This window comes from Acomys minous (genome assembly GCF_964271855.1).
Source record: "Acomys minous genome assembly, chromosome: 13".
Taxonomy (NCBI): Eukaryota; Metazoa; Chordata; class Mammalia; order Rodentia; family Muridae; genus Acomys; species Acomys minous.
The window spans coordinates 7,804,084-7,827,920 of NC_140495.1; the positions used below are offsets into that span (position 1 = coordinate 7,804,084).

General features: G+C 44.4%; 1 long non-coding RNA gene across 1 annotated transcript; it reads right to left on the bottom strand.

Moving 5' to 3' along the window:
- Positions 1 to 1,533: 1,533 nt before the first annotated feature.
- Positions 1,534 to 22,936, bottom strand: LOC311581264. Its single transcript, XR_014773719.1, has 5 exons — positions 22,860 to 22,936; positions 15,751 to 15,822; positions 4,500 to 4,587; positions 3,809 to 3,900; positions 1,534 to 1,661 (listed from the first exon to the last, which is right to left on the bottom strand). It is a non-coding gene; the product is annotated as an uncharacterized lncRNA (long non-coding RNA).
- Between the last annotated feature and the right edge of the window lie 901 nt (positions 22,937 to 23,837).

Genomic DNA, 23,837 nt, shown 5'->3' on the forward strand with positions numbered 1-23,837 from the left:
ATACATAGTAAAGGACATCACACTGGGTCCCAGGACTTCCAGGTGCTGGGTGGTATAGCTCGGAAGGCAAAATATTTGCTTCATAGTAAGCATAGAGACCTGAGTTTAGATCCCAGCTTCCATGCAGAAGGCTGGCATAGTGTCACATGTCTGTAACCTCAGCACAGGTGGCAGGAGTAGGGACGCCAGGTCACATGAGCTCCCCGTGAAACCAGACTAATGAAACAGCCATCTCTGGTTTCCATTCCAGACTCTTTCTTATGGAGACTAGATTAAGGAAAGCATCCCAATGCTGACCTCTGGTTTCTACACAGGAAACCCACAGGGCAAGCACACCTGCACATACTCAAAATGGACAAACGGATGAATTTTAATTAATGCATGAGCAATATTCCACTGAGTTCTGTAATGAAAGCAGCAGTTTTCAAATTACAATTTTTGTTCCCTTCCTGCTTTGCTGACTTATTTTCTGGGCATGCAAGTGCCTTTAAATAGTTCGGCTTCTTGCATTAAAGTCCTAAGAGACTTACTGCTCTCACAGAGGTTCAGGAAACCTAAGTTGAGACATTCCTGCTACTAAGCCCGCTTGCTTCCAGAGCGTTCAAGTTCCCAAGGCTACTCCTGTGCTGTCTATTTACTGGGTGTAGGACCACACATACTGCTACTGAATCTGGAAGTCCTGGGGAAGAGATCCTGAGGCACACTTACTGTTGGTTGGGAACAGACTGATGTTGAAGAGCACGGGGATCAAGCTGGCACCATGACTGGTGTGTAACTTGCATCAGCAAAAGGACATCACGAAACACTATCCCATGAGAGCCATAACAGGGCTTGTCAGGGTTGAGTGTTTGTCACGGATGGAGGACCCTGTATATCAGCTGGTCCTTAGCCTGGGCTTCCAGAGGAGGACGTAGGGACCATCTTCCAAGTTCTATAATCAAGCTGAGTCAAGTATAAAAGAAGAATATTCCTCTGATGGAATGGGAGACAAGGCACCAAACATCCCCGAAAAACAATCAAATACTCATAAAGTTCATCGGTAGTGTGTGTGTGTGTGTGTGTGTGTGTGTGTGTGTGTGTGTGTGTGTGTGTGCACGAGCACACACATGTGTAAACATGCATGTGCCATGGCATGCACGTGGATTTCAGAGGACAATTTTGAGGGACTCAGTTCTCTCCTTCCACCTTGTTGAATCAGGGCCTTTCCTGTTATTCTCAGCTGCCAAGATTCATACCTCAAAGTAGGAGCCCCAGAACTTTCAGTGTGATGCTCCCATCTCTGCTTCCCATTTTGATGTCGGAATGAGTGCTGTGGTTACAGAAGTGAACCATTGTGTCTGATGGTTTTAACATGAGCTCCAGGGAAGAAACAGGTTGACAGGCCTGTACAACAAACACTTTCACCTGCAGAGCCACCTGCCCTGTGTTAGGGTTACTTTTGTAATAGTCAGGATTAAAAAAAAAAAAACCCGCCATGGCCAAAGCAATTTAGACAAGAAAGAGTTTATTTGGGGCTTGCAGCCCCTGAAAGTTGCTAGTGTGTGGTAACAGAACAGCAGTCCCTGGTGGCGGCAACTGGAACAGCACCTGAGAGCTCAAGTCCTCAACAGCAGGGGTTTGAAAAAGAGCATCATGGTGACAGTATCCGGGGAGCCAGGCTGCTGTAGGCAGGAAGTGGAAAGATGGAAAAGAAAACCAACCAGCATAAGCAAAGGGAAGGGGGAAACCGACTTCCATGGCCCAGCCCCAGTGATCTACTTCCTCCAACTAAGCCTTGTCTTCTGGTAATCCACTCAGGTACGACGTCGTCAAAGTGATCCGCAGCATCATGGTCAGTCAATTGCTTCCCAGTGGTCTACGACTGGGGATCTCGACCTCTGCACACAAGTCTTCGGGGGACCTTTATATGCAGCCACAGCAAAGAGAGGACGTCTCTCCATAACCTGCCCCTCGTCCCTTACTGTGACTTACCTAACACTTTGTAATATAGCCTATTTCCTAGACCTTTCCGAATTGTAGCCCTAAGACTACATTTCCAAGTACAGCAATCCCTGTTTCTTTCTATATTTTTGTTTGTCTGTTGGAGACAGGGTCTCACTATGTAGACCAGGCTGGACTTGAACTCACAGAGATTCTCTTGCCTCTCTGCCTCTCAAGAGCTGGGATTAAAGGTGAGTGCTACTGTGCCTGGCTTTCTAACTTTTCTAGCGCAGTAATTCACCATTCTAATTCTAGGTACGAAGGAGTCATCTTAGATTTCTAACCAGGATCATATGAAACACATCTGAAAACATTTAGGAACAATGACCATTAAAAAACAAAAACAAAACAAAAAAACAACACTAAAAGCCAAAGTTCAAGAATTTGATGATCCCTCTGCTCTCTGACTTGTGTTGGACATTTTGAAGTGCTTACACTTTTTTCACACAAGTCTAGCAAGTGTTTCACTTTCCTATGTTACGCCGTATTGAAGACATGAAAAGAATATTTTTTGTTCCATCTTCTACCAGGCTATTGCACCTACTCAGGAAAACTTTGTGTGTAATTTAGAAAGAGCTGCGACTCCTGAATCCCATTTTTTTTCTCTCCCCATTGGCTCGGCTTTACATATACTCAATATTATAATTCAGAAGACGGGCATTTTTACTCATCTCTCCAGTTATTAGGATTTTCATTTGAGCTGCCCACTGCTTCGCTGTGCGTACCTGGGCAGCATGGGTGATATTGATTTTTCCTTCCCACCTTTCCTTTGATTGTAGTTTTAGTAGAATTGCCTCTAGTCCTTCATCTTGAGGCATAATGCTGCCTGTTGCCTTGTCAATATCTTTAGAAGGTAAGTCAATTCCCTTCTTTTCTTACTTTATTAATTATTTTATGTGCTATTGGCATTGCGTTTAAGCCACTGTCTTTTCTATTAGCTCCTAAGACAAGTGAATTCTGAGAAATGTATCCGTTGTTACTGTACAGTCTGTTATTACATTTTAAAAAGTAAACATACTAAAACTGTTACAGGGAACTTACAAATAAAAAGCGTCAGATAGAAAAACTAAGCAGAGGCAAAGTCTGTCCATCTCAATGGACTTCCTTCCCTTAGAGCGGGTATTCTGAAGCCTTGGAGTGCCACATGGATCCACGCTGTCACCAGCAAGTTCATCTCTATGCACGTGCCCACCCCTGAAAAATCCAGGGCAATTAAAAGCAGAAAAAAAGCGAGTTAAAGCCGGGCGTGGTGGCGCATGCCTTTAATCCCAGCACTGGGGAGGCAGAGGCGGGCGGATCGCTGTGAGTTCGAGGCCAGCCTGGTCTACAAAAAAAAAAAAAAGCAAGTTAGCTCTCGCTAGTGTCTGTTCCCTGCTGTGACTGCTATTGGTTCATCCAACAGCCCTGTATCCCCATATTTCTCAATTGTAGGGATGACCCTCATGTTATTTACTTCCAGGCCGGCATGTGGTGCGCACCTTTAATCTCAGCACAGGGGGAGGCAGAGGCAGGTGGATGTCTGTGAGTTTGAAGTAGAACTGATCTACATAAACAGTTCCAGGCTGGCCAGGGTTTTTTAAGACCATGTCTCAAAACAAACAAACAAACAAACAAGCAAAAGCAATGATACCACATGGCTTTCGTTTGTTTGCTTAAGAGTTGGATCAAAGCTGGATAGCTAGATTTATGATCTGTCTTTCCTCTCTGTCTGAGGTAGCCTCGTAGGCCATGGAGAAGGCAATGTTTGAACCAAGGCTTGAAGGAAGCAGCGTGAGCCATGCAGCTGCTCAGGGAATGTGACAGAAGCAGAGACAGCCACTGATACAACCTCTACATGGTCCATTCTTCAGTATGCCAGGCTTAGCACTGCAGCCAGGGGGTTAAAGACCAGGAAAACATTGTCAATTTTTCCCTTTGAGTCTAGGAAGGAGAAGGTATTGATTAGTGTACTAGAAAGGAAAGCACTATGGGAGATAACACCATGGTGTATTTGGGGATGGCAAGAAAATGTTCCAGCTTCATGTAGAGGCCACGTTTGGTGTCCCTGCTAAAGATACTGCTTCAAAGGGGTAGAGAGTGATTAGGTCTTTCCCAGGTGTGTGTGTGTGTGTGTGTGTGTGTGAGAGAGAGAGAGAGAGAGAGAGAGAGAGAGAGAGAGAGAGAGAGAGAGAGATCTCAATAACAGAAGGGAGGAGCTGTGCCCCCAAAGCTAAGCATCATGTTCCTCCAGCCCAGGCTGCTATTTAAGGGGTCACATAAGACTGGTGAGGGACCACATCTTGCTTTAGAAGAGTGACTAGTGCCCCATGCCAGGGAGATTGAGCTAGAAGCAAACCTGAAGCCAAGAGGAGGGACCTGTTGCTCACTTGAGGAAGAACAGAATGGAAGACAGTGAGGAAGCAAGCACAGCAGGGAGGAAGAGGAGGAGGAGGAGGAGGAGGAGGAGGAGGAGGAGGAGGAGGAAGGAGTGGGCCTGGAGGTGTGAAGCGGGTGGAAATGGGTGGGCTCTGATGACTCACTGGACAGAGAAGGCAGGCTTGCTCAGAGTGCAGGGCGATTCCTCCTTTCTGGGCTGTGTGACATATTCGTGGGTGGACTTTTTCTCACCTGAGGACTAGTAGAAAAAGAACGAGCATGCTTAATTCAACACACCAATCAGCTGTCAGCATCAAAGCACCAGAATCAAACTCTATGAGCCTGCTTTAATTTGGGCTCGATTCCTAATATTTGCACTCAGGGTTCTAAACGACCAATAAACCTAGTAATTGGATTTCCAGGGGGCCCGCCTAATCCCCAGGAGATGCAGATAATATGGTCATTCCAGATTTTAACTGCTAGAAAAACTGCATAAACAGCCGAAGGCCCCACAAATACCCCAGGGCTCCGTTTGATTTTTGGCTTTTGTCTAAGAATCCCATGTCTGTTTTTCTTCCCCGCCCAGGCTCACAACCCTCCTATTGTAGAAAGCCTTCCATAATGGTGCCACCGTCATTCAAAAGACAAAGAGACTATATCTATGAATGTCCAAGTAACTCCATTGTTCCCTGAGAGTGGAAACTTGGCTCTGTACCTTCACCTTTATTTGTGTGTGTGTGTGTGTGTGTGTGTGTGTGTGTGTGTGTGTGTGTGTGTGTTGGTGTGCTGCCTATGTTGGAGAGGAGGCTAACGGAAGCCAGAAGGCACCTGTGTTCTGTCTCTCTTGCTTCCTTCCCACCTCTCCTTCCGTTCTTCCCACTGCGTGAACCAGTGTGTCCTGGCTAGTTTTATGCCAAAGTGACATAAGCTAGAGTCATCAGAAAGGAGGGAGCCTCAATGAAGGGAAAAAAAAAGTCTCCATAAGACCCAGCTGTTGGGCATTTTCTTAATTAGTGATTGACGGGGGAGAACCCAGCCCCATGTGGGTGTGGCCATCCCTGTGGCCCTACAAGAAAGCAGGCTGAGCAGCCAGGAAGCAGCACCCCTGAATGGTCTCTGCATCAGCGCCTGCCTTCAGGTTCCTGCCCTGTTTGAGTGTTTGAGCTCCGGCCCTGACGTCCCTCGATAATAGATGTTCTATGGAAGTGTAGGCCAAACAAATCCTTTCCTCCCCAACTTATATTTCCATCATGGTGTTTGGTCACAGCAATAGTAACCGTAACTAGGACAGAAATTGTTGCCAGGAGAGTGGGATACTGCTATGACCATGTTGTTTTGGGGAGGATTGTGAGCGGACTTAACGCTGGATGAGAAAAGTTACTGAGTGTTGAGAGCTTGGTGATCTGTTCCGTGTGACCCCTATGACCTTGGAAGATAAGAATATTGAGAGCAATTCGGACAAGGGAGGCCTGGCTGGTGAAGTTCCAGGGGCATGTTTGAGAGTCACTTAAAGACACCAAGAGTGCTCTTTGCTACTTTGAGTTGAGAATCTATGGTTCTCGTCCGCTGGGGCTGAAGAATCAGCTGTGATCAAGAGACCAGCATCATTGAAGTGAAGCCTTGTGGGAAATGTTTGCTCAGAGTCAGCACATGCAAGCTGTGGTCTGGAGTTGACCAAGGCTGTATCTCCTGCTGGCAGCCGAACTTGGCAGCGTAAGAGTTAACCTAGGTGGCACTGGTCTTGAAGGCATGCAGAGGTCAAGGAAAGCAGCTGAGGGCTGGCACCTTGTGACAAGGCTGGAGTCCTGTGGGGAGAGTGGAGCCTAATTGGAGCAGAAAATCCCAGCATTCTTGGGGATGCCAGTACCATCGAATGACCACCAAGGACAGCGGCAGTGGAGTGAAGAAAAGCCATGTGCGCTACAGAGGGCACAGCGGAGAATGATGTAAGCCCCATGGAGGTGCCAGAAGTGGTGAGTGGATCCCAGATACTGGTCATTGAGTTATTTATACTGTTGGGGTTTGGTTTTTGCTTGGTTCAGATGGTGACTGTGTCCTTGTTCTTCCTTCTTGAGAAAGATAATATTTAACTTAATTTTTATTTTCACAGGATGCCACAGTTGAGAGAATCTGACTTTTTAAAAGACTTTACATTTTTAATAGTAATAATCTTAAATATTAAAAAAAAACTTTAAAAATGATCATTTAAAAGAGATTGATTTTTTAAGCGTTTGTGTTTAAAAGACTGTGGGACTTTTAAAAATTGGAAGGTTTATATATGTATATATATATATTTTTTTAATGCCTCCTCCTCCTTCCACTCCTCCCAGTATACCCTCCCCACCTCCCCTCCCCCAGACCCACTGCTCCTCCATTTCCCTTCAGAAAAGAGCAGTCCTCCCAGGAGGACCAACTGATCACGACATAACAAGATGCGATAAGACTAGGCACAAACCCTCATATGTGGCTTGGGCAAGACAACCCATTAGGAGGAAAAGAGTCCTATAAGCATTAATGTTGATATTAATGAATGATTTTGGTGAAGAACAAAAAAGGAAAGGTCATAACTTAATAACAATGTGTTTGTGTGTTAGTTGAGAAGAAGTGAGTTGTACAGGCTTAGTCTTTGTTGTTGTTGTTGTTGTTTGTTTGTTTTTGTTATTTGAGACAGGGTTTCTCTGTGTAGCCTTGGCTGTCCTGGACTTGCTTTGTAGACCAGGCTGGCCTCGAACTCACAATGATCCACCTGCCTCTGCCTCCTGAGTGCTGGGATTAAAGGCGTGCGCCACCATGCCCAGCATACAGGCTTAGTCTTATGTCAGCCTGACAAGAGCTACAATCATCGGAAAGGAGGGAACCTCAATTAAGATAAAGCCTCTGTAAGATCTGGCTGTAGGGCATTTTCTTAATTAGCGGCTGATGGAGGAGGGCCCAGCCCTTTGTAGTGCTGGTGGTCCTGAGTTCTGTAAGAAAGCAGGCTGAGCAAGCCAGTAAGCAGCATCCCCTTCTGCCCCAAGTTGCTTCGGTCATGGTGCTTAATCACAGCAGTAGTGAACCTGTCTAGGGCACAGTGCTTCTCAAGAAACTGAGTCTTCAGGATTTTAGAGGCAGCGAATGCTTTCAAGCAAGGGAGGTCCCTCAAAGCTGCCATCTGACTGACTGGCTGACTGACTAGCTGACTAGCTGACTAGCTGACTGGCTGACTGGCTGACTAGCTGACTAGCTGACTAGCTGACTGGCTGACTAGCTGACTGACTGGCTGACTGGCTGACTGGCTGACTGACTAGCTGACTAGCTGAATGTGCCTCGGGACATGATGTTGAGTTTCCCCTGTTGGTTTTTTTTTTTTTCACCTAAGAAGTTTGAACTCAAAATAACAATGACCATGCAACCTCATACTGTAGAAAGATCCTAGACTATGTCAAATCAGGGAGACAGAAGGAAGTGGAGACAGTATGTGAAAAGTTGGCCTTTTCTTTCCATGTTAGAAGACACTCAACTCTATAACCCAGCATGCTTTCTCTTGTTAGTTTTGAAAAAGCAATGAAAGCACATGCCCACGTAAAAACCACTACACAAAAGTTCACAGAGCCCAGCCGTAATAGCTCCATGCTGAAAACAACCCCAGTGTCCATCAACGTGTAAATGAATAGATTCGGGAGTGTGCCTAAATTAGAATACGTATTCAGCAATAAAAGCAAAAAAAAAAAAGTTTGAAGAAAAATACAGCAAAACAGGGTGATCCCCAGATCATTAGGTTAAGTCATAACAGCAAATACTTATGGTGTATCCCAGGCGGGGTTCCCGGCCTCCAGGATGGTGGCATACAAATTGGTGTTTTCAGCCGTAAAGTTTGAATCCTTTTCTTCTGGTGAAGTCAGAAAATTGATACAGGAGGTAGCTTTAGATTCTGTGATATTTCCCATGTGCAAAAAAGCAAGACAGTTTTATTTGAAGAAGAAAATGAAAATTCTGTTTTACTATTTAATCTTGAAAATGTGAAGCAAGGCATATTTCCTGCACATCCCATAGATTGAAAATGACTCATTAAACACTTTGTTAAATAGACACTGTGGTCACCGTTCCCTGGACCAAAGGCTCCTCGCTCCGTTCTGTACTCCCACTCGGCACTGCTGTTGTTGATGACACAGGATCCTTTCATAATTGACCCACATTTCATATCAATTGTTTAGTTTATTTATCCCTTGGCCTTTTTTCTTCTATACAAATTGTGTTGGTACTATTATTATAATTGTGCTATACTCAAATATTAATTATGAAGATTGATGTTTCAGTGTTCTTTTGTCATTAAAAGGTTTGAAACCCATTGTTCTCACTTAAAAATTTTATTTGTTTCTATCTCCCACTCCATGTTGTTTTGTTTGTTTTGTTTTGTTTTTCAACACGAAGATTCTCTGTGTAGCCTTGGCTGTCCTGTAGACCAGGCTGGCCTCGAACTCACAGAATTCTGCTTGCCTCTGCCTCCTGAGTGCTGGGATTAAAGGTGTGAGTCACCCCGCCTAGATTCCCAGTCCATTCTTAATTTATCATTAAGTGTATAGATTTTGTGACTATCATGAGATTTACCCTGTTTTAGTGTCTAATTCTTTGTTACTATTTTGGTTTAGATGTTTACTTTTTGTCAGACAAATGTACCCATATCTCTTGGTGATTTTGCTTTGCCTGACTTACTGGGGATTTTGAGGATTAGGGCGTCTCTTCAACAGAACACCACGCCATACTGTTGTCTTCCCTAGGTGTCAATGTTTAGCTACTTAAGTCCACGCACCTTGGCCTTCCCACCCTTGGCGCCATATTCACGGGTGCATCATACACTTATTTGGCTTCTGGTCTTAATTTAAATAATTTCTGTATTTTTGTATTTGCTTCAACAGTGTTTATAAAATATATCTCGTTTTCTGCCTTGTTCGTCTTTCCTGTTGGCTCTTTTAGAGACTCGGTTTTGTTGCAAGCGCTTTAACTCGTATTTATTTTATCCTATGATGTCTTTTTTGGCTTACTGATTTCTGCACTTGTGTTTGTTAGTTACTTTTACTTTTTCTCTTTTGTGTGTGTGTGTGTGTGTGTGTGTGTTGTATTTGTAAGCGTAGTGTATAGTATGTGGTGTGCGTGCAGTGCGTGTGTTTGAGTGCAGGGGTGTCAGGCCTGTGCATGTGTGTGCAGAGGCAAGAAGAGGATGTTAGGTGCCTTCATCTACCAATTTCTGTCCTGTTGTCATGAAACAGCCTCTCTTACTGAACGGGAAGATGACAGTTTGGGTAGGATGACGGCCCAAGAACTCACAGGATCCACCTACACTGCTCCTCAATGCTGGAGTTACAAGGATATGCAGCTCTGCCTGCCTGTCATGTGGGTGCTAGGGATTTGAACTCGGGTCCTCATGCTTGCATGACAAACACTTTACTCACTGAACTGTCTCCCTTAGCTCTTGGGAGTAAGTTTCTCACCACTGTGATCAAACACGTCAGAGAAGATGGAAGAAAGCAGGGGTTTATTTAACATCGCAGCTTAAGGGGCTCGGTTCATCACAACTGGCTCTACGCTTCTGAGCTTACAGTGGGGCAGAGAATTACCGTAAGGAGAACACAGCCAGATGCTCACTCTTGGCCGACAGGAAGTAGAAAGGGAGACAGGCTGTTCACCAGATGCCTCCTCCAAATGCACCCTCGTGAACCAAACCTTCGTGGTGGTCCTGTGTCCTAAAGATTCCAGAATCCCCCAAACCAGAGCCATCAACTGGGGCCAGGCCTTTTGGAAGGGTCTCTTTATAGTCTTACCGTAGCAGCATACCTATTAAAAACTCTACATACACGGACTATGGTATACATTTTATATTTATGGACTTTGTTTAATAGTAAATTCTTTGAAAATCATTTACTGCAGTCTGGAGAGTGGCTCAGAGGTTAGGAGTGTACACTGCCATTGCAGAGGACCTGAGGTCAATTCCCAGTAGGCCCACAGCAGCCTGTAACTCCAGCGCCGGGAGATCCACTGCCCTCTTCTGGTCTCCTCAGGAGATGCACACAAATTTGAAAAAAATATTTGAAAAAAACATCTTGTATCACTTGGTGGAATTACGTGAAACTGATAAAGTTCAACAGTTCCACACACCCAATCGGTGCACATGTGTGTGTGTGTATGTCTGTATTTTCACAGAACAATTTCTCAGTGATTTTCATGTTTTGTGTATGTGGGACACTAACTCTGACTTGGATCCACAAACAGATATATCTCTTTGTACAGTCAGTAATTTAAGTTGTAGAATAATTCTTTTGCTCTATTTTATGCTTAGTGCAGCTTTTAATTAGCAATGCCCAGTTTGGAGTATTCAAAATATATTAAATTTGGAAGAAAAAAAATGAGGCCTTTCTCCTGCAATCATCACTGTTGCCAGATTATGCTTTTCTTTTCTCCCCAAGGATAGTTACATGAGCACACATGCAAGAGAAAATATACCTGTTGGTTTGTGGGTTTGTTTTTTTGGTTGATTGCTTTTGGTGTGGTTTGGTTTTTTAAAGACAGAGTTTCTCTGTGTAACCTTGGCTGTCCTGGACTGTCTTTGTAGACCAGGCTGGCCTTGAACTCACAGAGATCCACCTGCCTCTGCCTCCCAAGTGCTGGGATTAAAGGTGTGCACCACCACTGCCAGGTGCTGGTTTGTGTTTTAATTATCTAAGTAACAATACATCTTGCATATAGACTAGGTTGGCTCATGCTACTGGCTGTGTTACATTTCAATATGCAACTATACCAAAATTGGTTCATCTAATATTGCTGCTGAAAATTTATCCTAAACCCCACTTCTAAAATACAGTGTTTCCTGCCACTCTTATGGAAGACTGTCTTTGCAACAAAGAATATTTTATGAGGAAGCCCTGAGAAGAAGTACCGACCTGCTGGGGAACATCGGATATTTAACTGTTGTGTAGGCACTATCAGCTGCTGTGTTGGAATTCAGATCCCTGTAAAGTGCCATTTCTGTCTTGAGAATGATTCTTGCCTGATAAAATTAGACTTCTGCCTGGGACAGAAATAAAGACTACAATTTCCCCGAGATAAGAAAAGATTCCTCTTGAGAGAAAGTCCTTATTCTTGGTATTGGGTAGCTAGGGAAGAGAGCCCAATGCAGGCTCAGCCATTGAGAATGGGCCTCTCCATGTTTCCCTGGACTGTAAGATGCCATATAAAAATGTGGCAGTCTATGGAATGTGTTAAAAGCCATTAAAGGAAAAATTAGTTGCTCCTCCTCAAAAGGATTAAATCTGAGTTCTATCTCTGGCCTTGTGTAAAGATGTGACATTCTGATCTGCCGCAGATATTAGAATATTTCATATTACCACCTCTTCCTCTAAACGTTAAGGCAGCTGGTCCGTCAGTCATGTGCCTAGAGATCACTCTCAGAAAAGCTGATTCATCTGAAGACGTGCCTAAGGAGATAGGAGGAATAATTATCCCCTCAATGAGACCATGAGAAGCCTGCCCTTGAGGCAACTGCTTGAAGATCTTCATTTCTCTCCCCTCCTGGAATTCCTAGCTTGCCTGCCCTGTTCCTGTTCTGTCAGATGCTAATGAAATGCTCCTCAAGTTCCCTGCTGAATTCATTTTCAGCTTCTCCTATTAATGAGACAGCAAACCCATAAACGAGACCCCCAATTCTACTCAGCTTTGGCCCTCTATGTGTATCAGTGACATGAGAGCAAGGACGCAAGCCCTGGGCAGTGACCAGCAGGGGAAGGCTGGGGCTGTGAGAGGAGACAGGAGAGAGTATGGTGTCCTCAGGTGTAAATCCTCAGCGGTGCCCAGAAGGGGAGAGCATTCTGTGCAAATGAGCAGTTTGTATCTAACCATCACAGAGCTTTCCTGTCAGGACCAAAGGCCTGACAAGAGTCAACATGAGGGAGGAAGGACTCATTGTGTGACTCACAGTTCAGAGGCTGTACGCCACCATGGTGGGGAAACTGAGGCAGAGGAAGGAGATGCCAAAGCTCAGACAGATGACTCAGGTTTTTCCTTGCTGTGTGTTTAGTCCTGAGACCTCAGCCCATGGGATGGTGCTACCCACATCCGGAGTGGGTCTTCCCTCTGCAGTCCCCTCCCCTGAAGCACAAAGGTGTACCTCATCAATACTCCAGTTAACCATCATACCAACAGCAGAAGCAGCTTCTAGAATAGTCACAGCAGCGTGAAAGACCACAAGGACTTGAACCTGTGCTTAAGGCTATCCTAAACTGAGAGCTTTAACATGAGGCAAGAATAATTCCAAGTTATTTGGTTGGTTGGTTGGTGGGTGGGTGGGTTGATTGATTTTTTTTTTCTAGATAGGATCTCAGTATACAGTCTAGCTGGCCTCAGACTCAGTATGTAGCCAGACCAACCTTGAGCACGCTCAGCCTTCCTTGCCTGTGAGTCCTGAGTACACAGGTGTGTGCCCACACAGCCAGCTTCCGTTGTTTTACCATTCATTCATTCACTTTACATCAGACACTCTTGCTAGTTCAGGCCTAAGTAAGAATATTTGGTCAAACTTAACTCACAGAGCTCACCAGTGAGTTTGCCTTCAAGGATGCTCTCTTTCCTGGCTACCCTAAATGTAGGCCAAGAGAGCTCATGTTTGCTCAGTCTGAGGGTCAGAGTCCCTTCCACTGTCAGCTGCTAGGAAAGGTTTTCTTTCTCTCAGACCTTGTGTTCTCTCCAGCAGCGTGGCAACAATCCTAACACACTGCTGTGTTTTAATAGCCGATTTAGGCTGGCTATTAAAATACAACAGCACACTATAAAACCTCCAGAATGATGAGCGCCTTCTGAGTGCAGCTCCCAAGGAGAGGGAATTCTGCAAAGAGGAAAAACTTGATTAGACCTGGGGCGGGTACAGAACAGTTCATCCTATCATCCAAAACAGTGTCTGCCTTTCACGCTGGTTTCTGTACCCTGAGTTATCACATCAAGGCCATTGAAGGAAGCTCCACCAGATGAGACTTCATAGACTGTGGTGGCATGTGCAGTGACTTCATAAACCTGTGGCACAGTGATGCTATCAGCCTGTGATGGGATGTGCAGTGACCTCATAAACCTGTGGTACAGTGATGTCATCAGCCGTGGTGGGATGTGCAGTGACCTCATAAACCTGTGGCACAGTGATGTCATCAGCCTGTGATGAGGATACACAGTGACCTCATAAACCCGTGGCACAGTGATGTCATCAGCCTGTGATGGGGATGTGTAGTGACCTTATAAGCCTGTGACACAGTGATGTTATCAGCCTGTGGTAGGGTGTAAAAGGAACTTTTATTTTCCCACTTCAATTGTTGTTTTGGAGGATTATCGCCTCCTTCTGCTAACCTAGGCCTAGTTCTGGAAGCTTCTAGCCTCCGTACAATCTACCCTAGGCCTAGAATGTTTCAGCCTCTGAGACTTCCTGCTGAATAAGCTCACTCTTTCTTCTTTCTGAAGTCTGGGCTGGCTGGTTCAGCTCAGCTGTTCTGGCTCAAACTCCTCTCCCAGCTGATTTATTCAATCTGGCTTGTCTCAGTTTCTCACTGACTTGTTCTGCTCGGCCTCAAATTTACTCAGCGATCTGCCCTAATCTTCTGGCTCCTTCTCATTCTCTGGCTCATTCTGTCTTCACCTGTGTCGAGTTTGTCCGCTCATTGCAGCCTGTCTCACTATTACTGTGCTGGTAAAACTGCCTCCTCTCTCTGCATTGCCCTGTAAGGAACTTCCCTTTCCTCTCTGTTCTTGCGAGATGTGTAGGTATCCTATTCTGTCAACTATTTTTTCTGATTCATCACTTTTTCTGCCACTCAGTTAGATAACCCTTTCAAACATGAGTGCTTTCTTCTACAAACTAACTTTACTTCATTGTTTGGGATGAAAAGCGAGTACCACCGGGCCTGGACCTAAACTTTTCTTCTACAAAATAACTTTACATCATTATTTGGGATTAAAGGTATGTACCACCAGGCCTGGACCTAAACTTTTCTTTACTTTAAACTTGCGCTGTAACAGGCTGGCCTTGATCTCAGATCTGCTTGCCTTTGCCTCCTGAATCAAAGGTGTGTCTGTTTCAGCCAGATAACAGATGTAACTGCTTACCAAAGCAGCCATGTTCTGAATTAAAGTTTCTCTACAGTGGGGTGTGCAGTGACATATGACTGTGACACAGTGATAGCATAAGCCTGTGGTGGGATGTGCAGTGACTTCAAAAGCCTGTAGTGGGATGTGTAGTGATGTCATAGTCCTGTGGTTCAACAATGTCATAAGTTTGTAGTGGAATATATAGTGATGTCATGAGCCTATGGTAGATATGTAGTGATGTCATGAGCCTGTGGTAGGTACATAGTGATGTCATGAGCCTGTGGTAGGTACGTAGTGATGTCATGAGCCTGTGGTAGGTACGTAGTGATGTCATGAGCCTGTGGTAGGTATGTAGTGATGTCATGAGCCTGTGGTAGGTATGTAGTGATGTCATGAGCCTGTGGTAGGTATGTAGTGATGTCATGAGCCTGTGGTAGGTATGCAGTCTTGCATCCAAATTCTGTCTCAACTAGAAGGAACTGGGGAAATAACTCTACAGGGACTCTCAGTGTTGTGTGCCTCTAAACCAAGGCCCAGAATGACTCTGTGCATGTGTACATGCATGTGTGTGTGTGTGTGTGTGGTATGTGTGTGTGTGTGCGCATGCACATGTATGTGTGTGTGCACACAGGCATGTGCGTGTACATGGTGCTTGTGTATGTGGAGGCCAAAGGACAACCTCAGATACCATGCCTCAGGTTTCTCAATTTCTACCTTTTTCTTTTTTGAGCAAGGGTCTCTTACTGGCCTGGAAGTGGGCTAGCCTAAGCCTTGGGGGTCTACCTGCCTCTGCCTCTCCAGCCCTGGTATTACACATCCATGCCACCACAGCAGGTTTATTCGTGTGTGTCCTAGAATTATGTCAGCTTGAGCTGATCGACAGAGCAGCTATACTACTCAGTCAGTTTCTGAGGTGAGGTAAGCTTGAATGTGTAGACAGAGTGAGAAGGAGAATGTGCAAACAGCCCTGGTGGTTTAACTAGTTCACAGTCTGTCTTCATCATCACCATTGGCAACACGATGCTCCTGTTGCTCTGTAGCCAACGATGAGTGAGATCTGACTATGGGGCGTGACTGTCCACACTGCTGCTCTAAGGACATGTAAATGAAGGAGCCAGCCAGGCCTGAGTCTCCTAGGCAGAATGTCATTGTGTTCTCTGGGGAGATTCAGTGTCTGTTGCTAGGGAGGAGGCCCTTAGTTTCCTCCAATTACAATAAGAAGGAGATTGTAGAAAAGCCTAAGAGAAGAGAGGTCCATGTTTCTACATGGCTCTTGTTCTCTGTCAGATACAACCAGAAACAGAAGCTGGTATGACTTACTTGCTGAAGGACCTGGTTTCAGGACTAACAGTTCTCTATGTGGTCCTCAGGCACAGGGCTGGCACTTCCTTCCTGCAATTAGGGACAGATACATCAAGGTGTTTCCTAAAGTTAGATGAGGGGCATCTGCCATCTTTAGTCTCAACAAAGGAGACATGCTTCTAGCGCAAGGATGCACGCTTCCTTTCTGTGTTTGAAATACTCTTTCCTGGTTTGTAAAAAGCTCAATCAAGTAGGAGCCACATGCAAACCAGACTTTAAACATGATATTTGCTTAAGTGTAAAGACAGCTCAGGGGCTGAGTGAGACTATGCCTGAAAAAAACAAAACTAAAACCAAAACCAAACAAAAAGAAGAGAAGAAAAGGAAGGAAGGAAGGAAGGAAGAAAGGAAGGAAGGAAGGAAGGAAAGAAGGAAGGTAGACACCGTGAAAAGGAAAAAGTGCTATAGGAAAAAATGCAACAGATAGGTAAGACCTTTCCAGGTTAAAGAAAAGAAAACCATATGACTATATTTCCAAGATCATCAGACACATGCATGACAGCTGGCTCTGCCACAGGGTCTCAGATCTTCACCTATGAAGAAGCAGCTACTTTCTCCATCTGGTTAAGAACTGAGATTTGCCAGATGACTCGGGTACTAAGATCTGCACGACTGTCAAGAATAAATGTGAAACTAACATTTCAACTACTTGCTTTTCAGCAAGTTTTTTTTTCTGAGATAGGGTTTCTCTGTGTAGCCTTGGCTGTCCTAGACTCACTTTATAGACCAGGCTGGCCTCAAACTCACAGTGATCCACCTGCCTCTGCCTCCAGAGTGCTGGAATTAAAGTCATGTGTCACCATGCCTAGCTAACAGCAGTTTTTTTTTTAAAGTCCTGGTAATAAAAGATTTTTTGATTAACAGTATATTTTTAAAACTCAAAAAGAAATACTGAAGGTAATACATTAGTATAGAAAATTTATTTTTATTTTTCTCTAAATAATTAAAGCAATGAAGCAACCAAAACACAGAGAGAGAGAGAGAGAGAGAGAGAGAGAGAGAGAGAGAGAGAGAGAGAGAGAGAGAGAGAAGGGAGAGAGAGAGAGAGAGGGAGAGAGAGAGAGAGAACAAAATTCTAGGAAGCCAATTCCATTCTTCCCATCACAGGGAGAGCGTGACTGCTGGGTATATTAAAGGAGCTGATTCCTATTTCTTCCCTCTAAGTGTGCTGTTGGCATTCCTCGTAGAATGGCAGCTGGATCCAAAAGCAAACCTTCCCAGAATGAGAAATGCTCACTAAGGGAAATTAGGGCAAGAACTCCAGGCAGGAGCCAAAAGCTGAGACCACAGAGGAATGCTGCTCACTGGCTTGCTCACCCTGATTTCTTATACAGCCCTGAACCTACTGCCTAGGGGTGGCATTGCCTGGAGTGGTCCAGGCTCACCAGCATCAGTCATAAATCAAGGAAATGTCCCGCAGACATGTCGTCAGGCCAGTCTGACGGAGGTGTGTTCTCAGTTAATGTCCCTCTTCCCAGATGACTCCAGCTTGTGCCAAGTTGACAAAACGCCAGCAGCCAACCAGCACAAGGGACACACATATTTCAGGGGAGATGGATAAGTTTACTACACAGGGTCAGAAGGCTATGAAGTCACAGTGTTAGGAAGCATGTAGGGGCTGGCAAGATGGATTAGCAGGGGCAGGAGCTTGCCAGAAAGCCTAAGGAACTGAGTTCGATATCCATAGCCCACACGGAGGAAGGAAAACTGACTGCTGTTGTCCTCTAACCTCCACACAGTGTACTGCAGCACACGCATGTGCATGCGTGTGCACGAGTGTGTGCACACACTCACACAGAACGAGTAAATGTAAACATAATTTTAAAGAAGGCATGTGGGCTCAAATATATTGGTGAACCATCCTTGGGAAATTCAATCTTCTGCAAGGAGATATTGATACCTGGTTTAGGAATCTTTTCTCTAAAGTGTCTTTGTTTTCTTCTCCCTGTGGCAAATTATCAGCCACTCCATCTGCTGGATTTTCCCACTAAGATTTCATCAGCTGGGGGCTGTAGGGTATAGTGTTTTTATTTATTTAATGGCATGTAGCCTTGCTTGCAAATGCCTGTATTCTTATCCTCGTTGCCCTCCTAAACTTTGTGAAGTTCAATTCTCTCTGGTATGGAGTGAGGTACCACTCTAAGTTAAGCAGAATAAGCAAAGACTAGATACTCACATGCAACCAGTCCCACAGAGTTGGAGCATCAGAACATGTGTGCCTCGATTCTTACTGAACAAAGCTGGGGCTTGGGTGGGGACACTATTTAACAGCCCCTGTGCCCTACTCATTCATGGTGGGGACAGCGTGATGTGCCAAGAGAAGGGAGCACCTAGGTCTCCATGGAGAAGGAAGCTTCCATGGCAAGAAGATAACTTGGTTAGGAAGGAGGTCTACTCCACCCCTTGCTGGGTGCTGATGGCAAAGTTCTCCAAGTTAGTATATCAGATTGCTCCAATAGTTAATGCAAAATGCTTAGACGGGCAGTTAACATCTGACAATGTCCCTATCATCCTATCTGTTATTGCCTCACTGTGGAGTTCGTCCTAATCCCCTGAGCATCCTTCTTTTCATACACACTGATGGTGCTAACAGGGAAATATGCTATATTAGCACAAGCATATGCAAGAGGTTATCATGGCCATGGGACTGTAGTAAGTAGTGATTGCTAATGAACAACAGTTACTTGACCCCATGGGTCTGGGCACTGTTGTGGGATTGGCTAAGGTTGGGCGGATCCAGCCTGGGTTGGCATAGCTTTGTACCAGATGTTTCTAACCAACTTTCCAAGAGTAGCAATGAAGCCCTGAATAAGCCTGACACTGTCAGTAGGACAAGAAGAAACACGCAAGAAACCTTGAGACCTAGGTTCACAACAGACACACTCACTTACATACTCTCTTCACATAGTTTCACTTATATATGAGACCCAGAGAGGAAAAAATATATACTTTATCTGCTATGCTGCCTAGTTTAAACTGTCAACTTGATATAATTTAGGAGTATCTGGGAAGGTGGTCTCATTTGAGAAATTTGCAGAAATCATACTGGACTATGGAAGTGTCTATTGGGGTTTGCCTTGATTATCAATTGACCCGGCCCATTGTGATTTGTCTTTAGTGTTAATAGACCAAGTCCATACTGAGTGGCGCCATTCCCTAGGTGGGAGGTCTCAAGCAGTGTAAGAGTAGAGAAGGTAGCTGAGCACTAAACACTGAACAACCAAGCAAGGATTCACACATTTATTCTCTCTGTTCTTGATTGAGAATGAGATGCTTTAAGAGTTCCTTGGCCTGGAGAGATGGCTCAGTGGTTAAGAGCCTTGTCTGCTCTTCCAAAGGTCCTGAGTTCAATTCCCAGCAACCACATGGTGGCTCACAACCATCTATACTGAGATCTGGTGCCCTCTTCTGGCGTGCAAGCTAACATGCAGGCAGGACACTATAAATAAGTAAATAAATAAATCTTAAAAAAAAAAAAAAAAACCACAGTGATGGATTTGAACATGGAACTCTGAGGTAATCAAACCTTTCCTTGGTTGATTTTTCATCAGAGTGATTTTTTATCAAACAACAAACATGAAACTAGAGCATCTCCTAAGGTAGGATGACTAAAATACAAACAGTGGCATCAGCCATCTTCTTGCTTCCTCTTCATATCTATTTATTTGTGAAGACGCCATGTTTTTCCTCCTAGGTTACATTTGAGCTACCCACCATATTTACTGTCTTCCTCTAAGCTCTGATTTCTAACCTGTGATATTCATTGGCCCGTTTCTGTCCAAGGAAAATTACTAGAAATTTAGTTGTAACTATAGGATTCATTTATAAAGTGGGATTCGAGGAGTCTAACTTTAGAGGATGACAAAAAAGACCCTGCTGTCTGAGCGTGAAACGTCTCCCACAGGTTTGTACATTTGTGGTTAGCAGTTCATGATGCTCTTTGGAGAAGTTGTGATTCCTACAAGAGGCGGAGCTTTGGGGGAGGAAGTGAGTCACTGGGGGCGGGCCTTGTGGTTTGATTGCCTAGCCCTTCTTCCTGCCTGCCCTCTGCTTCCTGATTGGAGATGGAGTACCCCTTATGTTGCTGTCTCTAGGACTTCCCGCCGTAGTACATTGTGTCCTTATTTATTTATTTATTTATTTATTTATTTATTTATTATTTTTATTTTTTTAGTTTTTCTAGACAGGGTCTCTCTGTGTAGCCTTGGCTGTCCTGGACCCGTTTTGTAGACCAGGCTGGCCTTGAACTCACAGCGATCTGCCTGCCTCTGCCTCCCGAGTGCTGGGATTCAAAATGAACCATTTCTTCCTCAACTTGCTTTTGTCATGTGTTTGTCACAGCAACATGAAAATAAGCGCAAACAGATCTTTAGTAGTAGGGTGTACGTGGGCATGATCAGCTGACCTGGGGTGACTCTGTTCTGTTCTTCTCTCTCTGAACACCCCTTCTTCTCCTCTCCATCTTTAATAATTCCAAAACAACAGACACCAAAGTTTTTGGTGAAGATAATGAACAGTCTTGAAAAACAATAAATGTGATACGCATTAAAAAAAAATAACATAATCAAATCCTGCAGAAAAAAAGTATGTTGAGGCAACATTTCCGAAGGCTAGGGAACCTTTTAAGTCCATTTATGTTGTTGCTATTTAAACTGCTATAGAAGAAACACACTTCTTTCTTCTATAGACTCAGAGTCCATGCATTTTAAATACACAAGTCACAAAGCCAACTTGGCCTCTCTAGGCTGGACCTGTATTGATGCATGGTGCCAGAGACCAAGTGGATTATCCAACAGCCCTGCTGGGCTCAGAACTAGGAAGGGAACTGCAGTGGGAGTTCTCCTATGGTCAGCTAACACCATCTGGTGTCCAATTCTCCTGGGTATATCTTTGGTTCAGGGGTTAGCAACCTTCAGTCTGTAGCTGAGTGTAATCCATTACCTATTTGTAAATAGTTAATAGGAGTAGTTAGTTAGTAACAGGTAATTGCATTGGAGGGCAGCCTCATCTGCTCATTGACTGATGGGCTCTGGCTACTGTTGCCTGGTGTCATGCAACCAAAAGATCACACCTCCAACGCTGCAGGGCAGAGAAAGCTAACTGCAAGCCAGCAAGGCTAGAGACTTCAGAGCTTCCTGCAGTCATGTGGTTCCTCCAGCAAGGCGCTGCCTTCTAACCTTCCCGAACAGGACTGTCACTGGGCACCTAGTGTTCCACGAGCCAGCAGGAGACATAGCCCATTCAAACCACTTCATGATTTTCAGTTTCCCTTGACACCCTTTTAGGTTTGCTATGTAACATCTAGTGAAGGCTGAATTTCAGACATCGAATGAATATGTGTACATTTTATGATAACTGGGTCCAAGATATTGCAAAGAACACATGTTTATCTTAAAATGTTCTTCACTGTTTACCAGGCACCCACATTTGCTTAGTATCTTACACGTTCATTTGTTCAGTGTGACAACCCTAAAACCTACCCAAAGACTCCTTCATTGATTGAACTCAATTTGAGATAAAGTTTACCTATTTTGTTCTGACAGTCCATAAGTATCTTAAGGGCAAAGGTGGCTAGCAAAATACAAGCTGCTGTGGACACACAAGTAATTGGGCCAGCCTGATGGCTCAGAGGGCAGAGGCATTTGTGGAGAAGCCTAATAAACTGAGTTTGAACTTGGGAACCTTCATGGTAGAAGGAGTGAACTGATGGATCTATTCACATTGCCCTCTGACTTGCACACAAACACTGGAGCATATGCAAACCCACCTACCTCCACACACACATACATACACACACACACACACACACACACACACACATGCCACAAGTAAATAAAATATATTATTTTAATCATAAAAATATTTGCAAAAATGATATATACAAGACATTACTCTTTTCTGACCTTTATTCCTAAAATTTCATTACAATCCTGATGCTGTCATGAGGCAGTCATGTGACAGTCACATCATTCTTAACTGGGAGGTTCTTGCCATCCTTGAGAATTAATTAGTACAATTGGATTTACATATTTATGACTTACATCATCCTAACTGAAATGTTTGCTCTTTTCCTTAGCGCCATCATTATCTCAAAGACACACACACCTCATCTCTGTCTCAGGGACACTGAGTCCCTCATTGTCTACCATCTGTAGTGAATTTTAAGCTTTCTCCCCAGATGTTTCCAAGTGGTTTGGCCTGTGGTGGTTCTGGTTTGGAGTTTTAAAGTCCTGCTAGCATCCCCACTGCCAAGTTTTAATTACTTCCTGTCAGGGCTCTTCCTCCTCTGTGGTGTCTTGTGATATTATTCAGGAGAGAAACATCCGCTTGCTGCAAGGCTGAACCCCGTTTGCCACCTCCCAGGGTTCTCAGTCTCTCCTTCACACTCTCCTGCCATCAGTGAAAGTCTCATTTTTTCTCAGGAGAAGAAAGGCAATTGCTTTGTCATGAATGTCTTATCATTAAGACCTCAGAAGGCTTCTTCTTCTTCTTAATATACCTTGACAAGATGGGAGCACATATGGATAACTGCCAAGGTCGGTCGAGGTCAGATTTCCTAGGAAGGATAGAATTTTTTAAAGCATTCTGCTTCCACGGAGGAAATACAGTGATAGGCCTCAATGCAACACAACAGGTGAGTGGGTCAGGGCTTGGTAAAATGCTAAGTGCTTGCCAAAAAACCATGAGGAGCTGAGTTTGACTCCGACAACAACATGAAAAGGCAGGCACTGCAGGGTGGTGCTCATTTGTGATGCAGGAAGTAAAGCATTGTGGTACACTTTCAGTATGAGGTGTGCTCAGAGTTCGTCAGAGTCACAGGTAAGGAGGAACCAGGCATCTCTTCCTCCACGGCTGATGCTCGGCACCTGCTTGTTAAAGCTATTTTTCTATAACTGTGTCTGTTTCTCACTTTCTCCGGCTATCACACAAATAATTGAGGCTCTATTGTCTTATTTTTAAGAGTCTTCACATCACAAGAACCGAGCAGTCTTAACCCTATAATCATCTAGTCTTAACCCTCTAGGCTAATTTGGCTTCCTCCCAGCGCACATCCCAGAGATACTTACACTTTGTAGCTTTTCCTGTTCCAGCTCTCTCTTCTCATGCGTCCTCAGTCTCTCAAGGGGCCAAATCCCTACTTCCTCCTCTAACTCCTTCTCCACTCACTGGTTACCCCTGCTTAGCAGGAAGTCCAGCCCTATTCTCTCCCCGTGCTCAGCGATTGGCTGGAAGCTGCTTTATTGGCATATCAAGGAACAATTGGGAAGCAGTTCTTACACAGTATTGAAATAGAAAATTCTCAGAACAAGTATCCTAACCAGATATTGGGGAGGGGGGGGCTGGAGCTGTAAAAAAATTCAGCATTAAAATTATGCAATAACCTTATGCCTACACGTGCTTTCGTCAGAACATTTAAGCGTTGGGAGTCATGGGTGGTCTGCTACTTGACTGCACCCAGGATCAGAAGGGAGGGCCGACTCAAACCCTAGAACGTTCACTGAGTAACGCTGTCTGTATTGAGTTAATAGCATGGGGGATTTGGGAAATAGTTTATGCTGGAAGATTATGAAGACTGTTCCTAACATACCAGCCTGGGGATGGGGGCAGGAATTTCTCACACTCAAGGACTTTACAAACCACTGTCTCGAATCAAGATAGCCATTTTTAATTTTTTTTCCTCTATGTTGTGTCTCTTTCCTGCAGAATGATAATATTAAAAACTGCTTTCTGTTCACCACTTCCTTTAATGGACTACAGAGGGAGGGCTCGTTCAAAGCAATAATCCCAGCTCCAGGGAGGCAGACACAGAAAGACCCTGGGGACTTACCAACCAGCCAGTCTACCCAAATCGTGATCCCTGGATTCTAGTGGCTTTACCTCTGGTTATCATGGATATGCACTCACTCGAATATATACATGCATACAACCCCTCCACAGGAATCACAAACAAACTGAGCTGAAAGCGTTTTGTAGCACTCACCATTGTATAGGGCTGAGGCAGAATGTTAAATAAGTCAACACGGGCGATTAAAAATCCAGGTAGA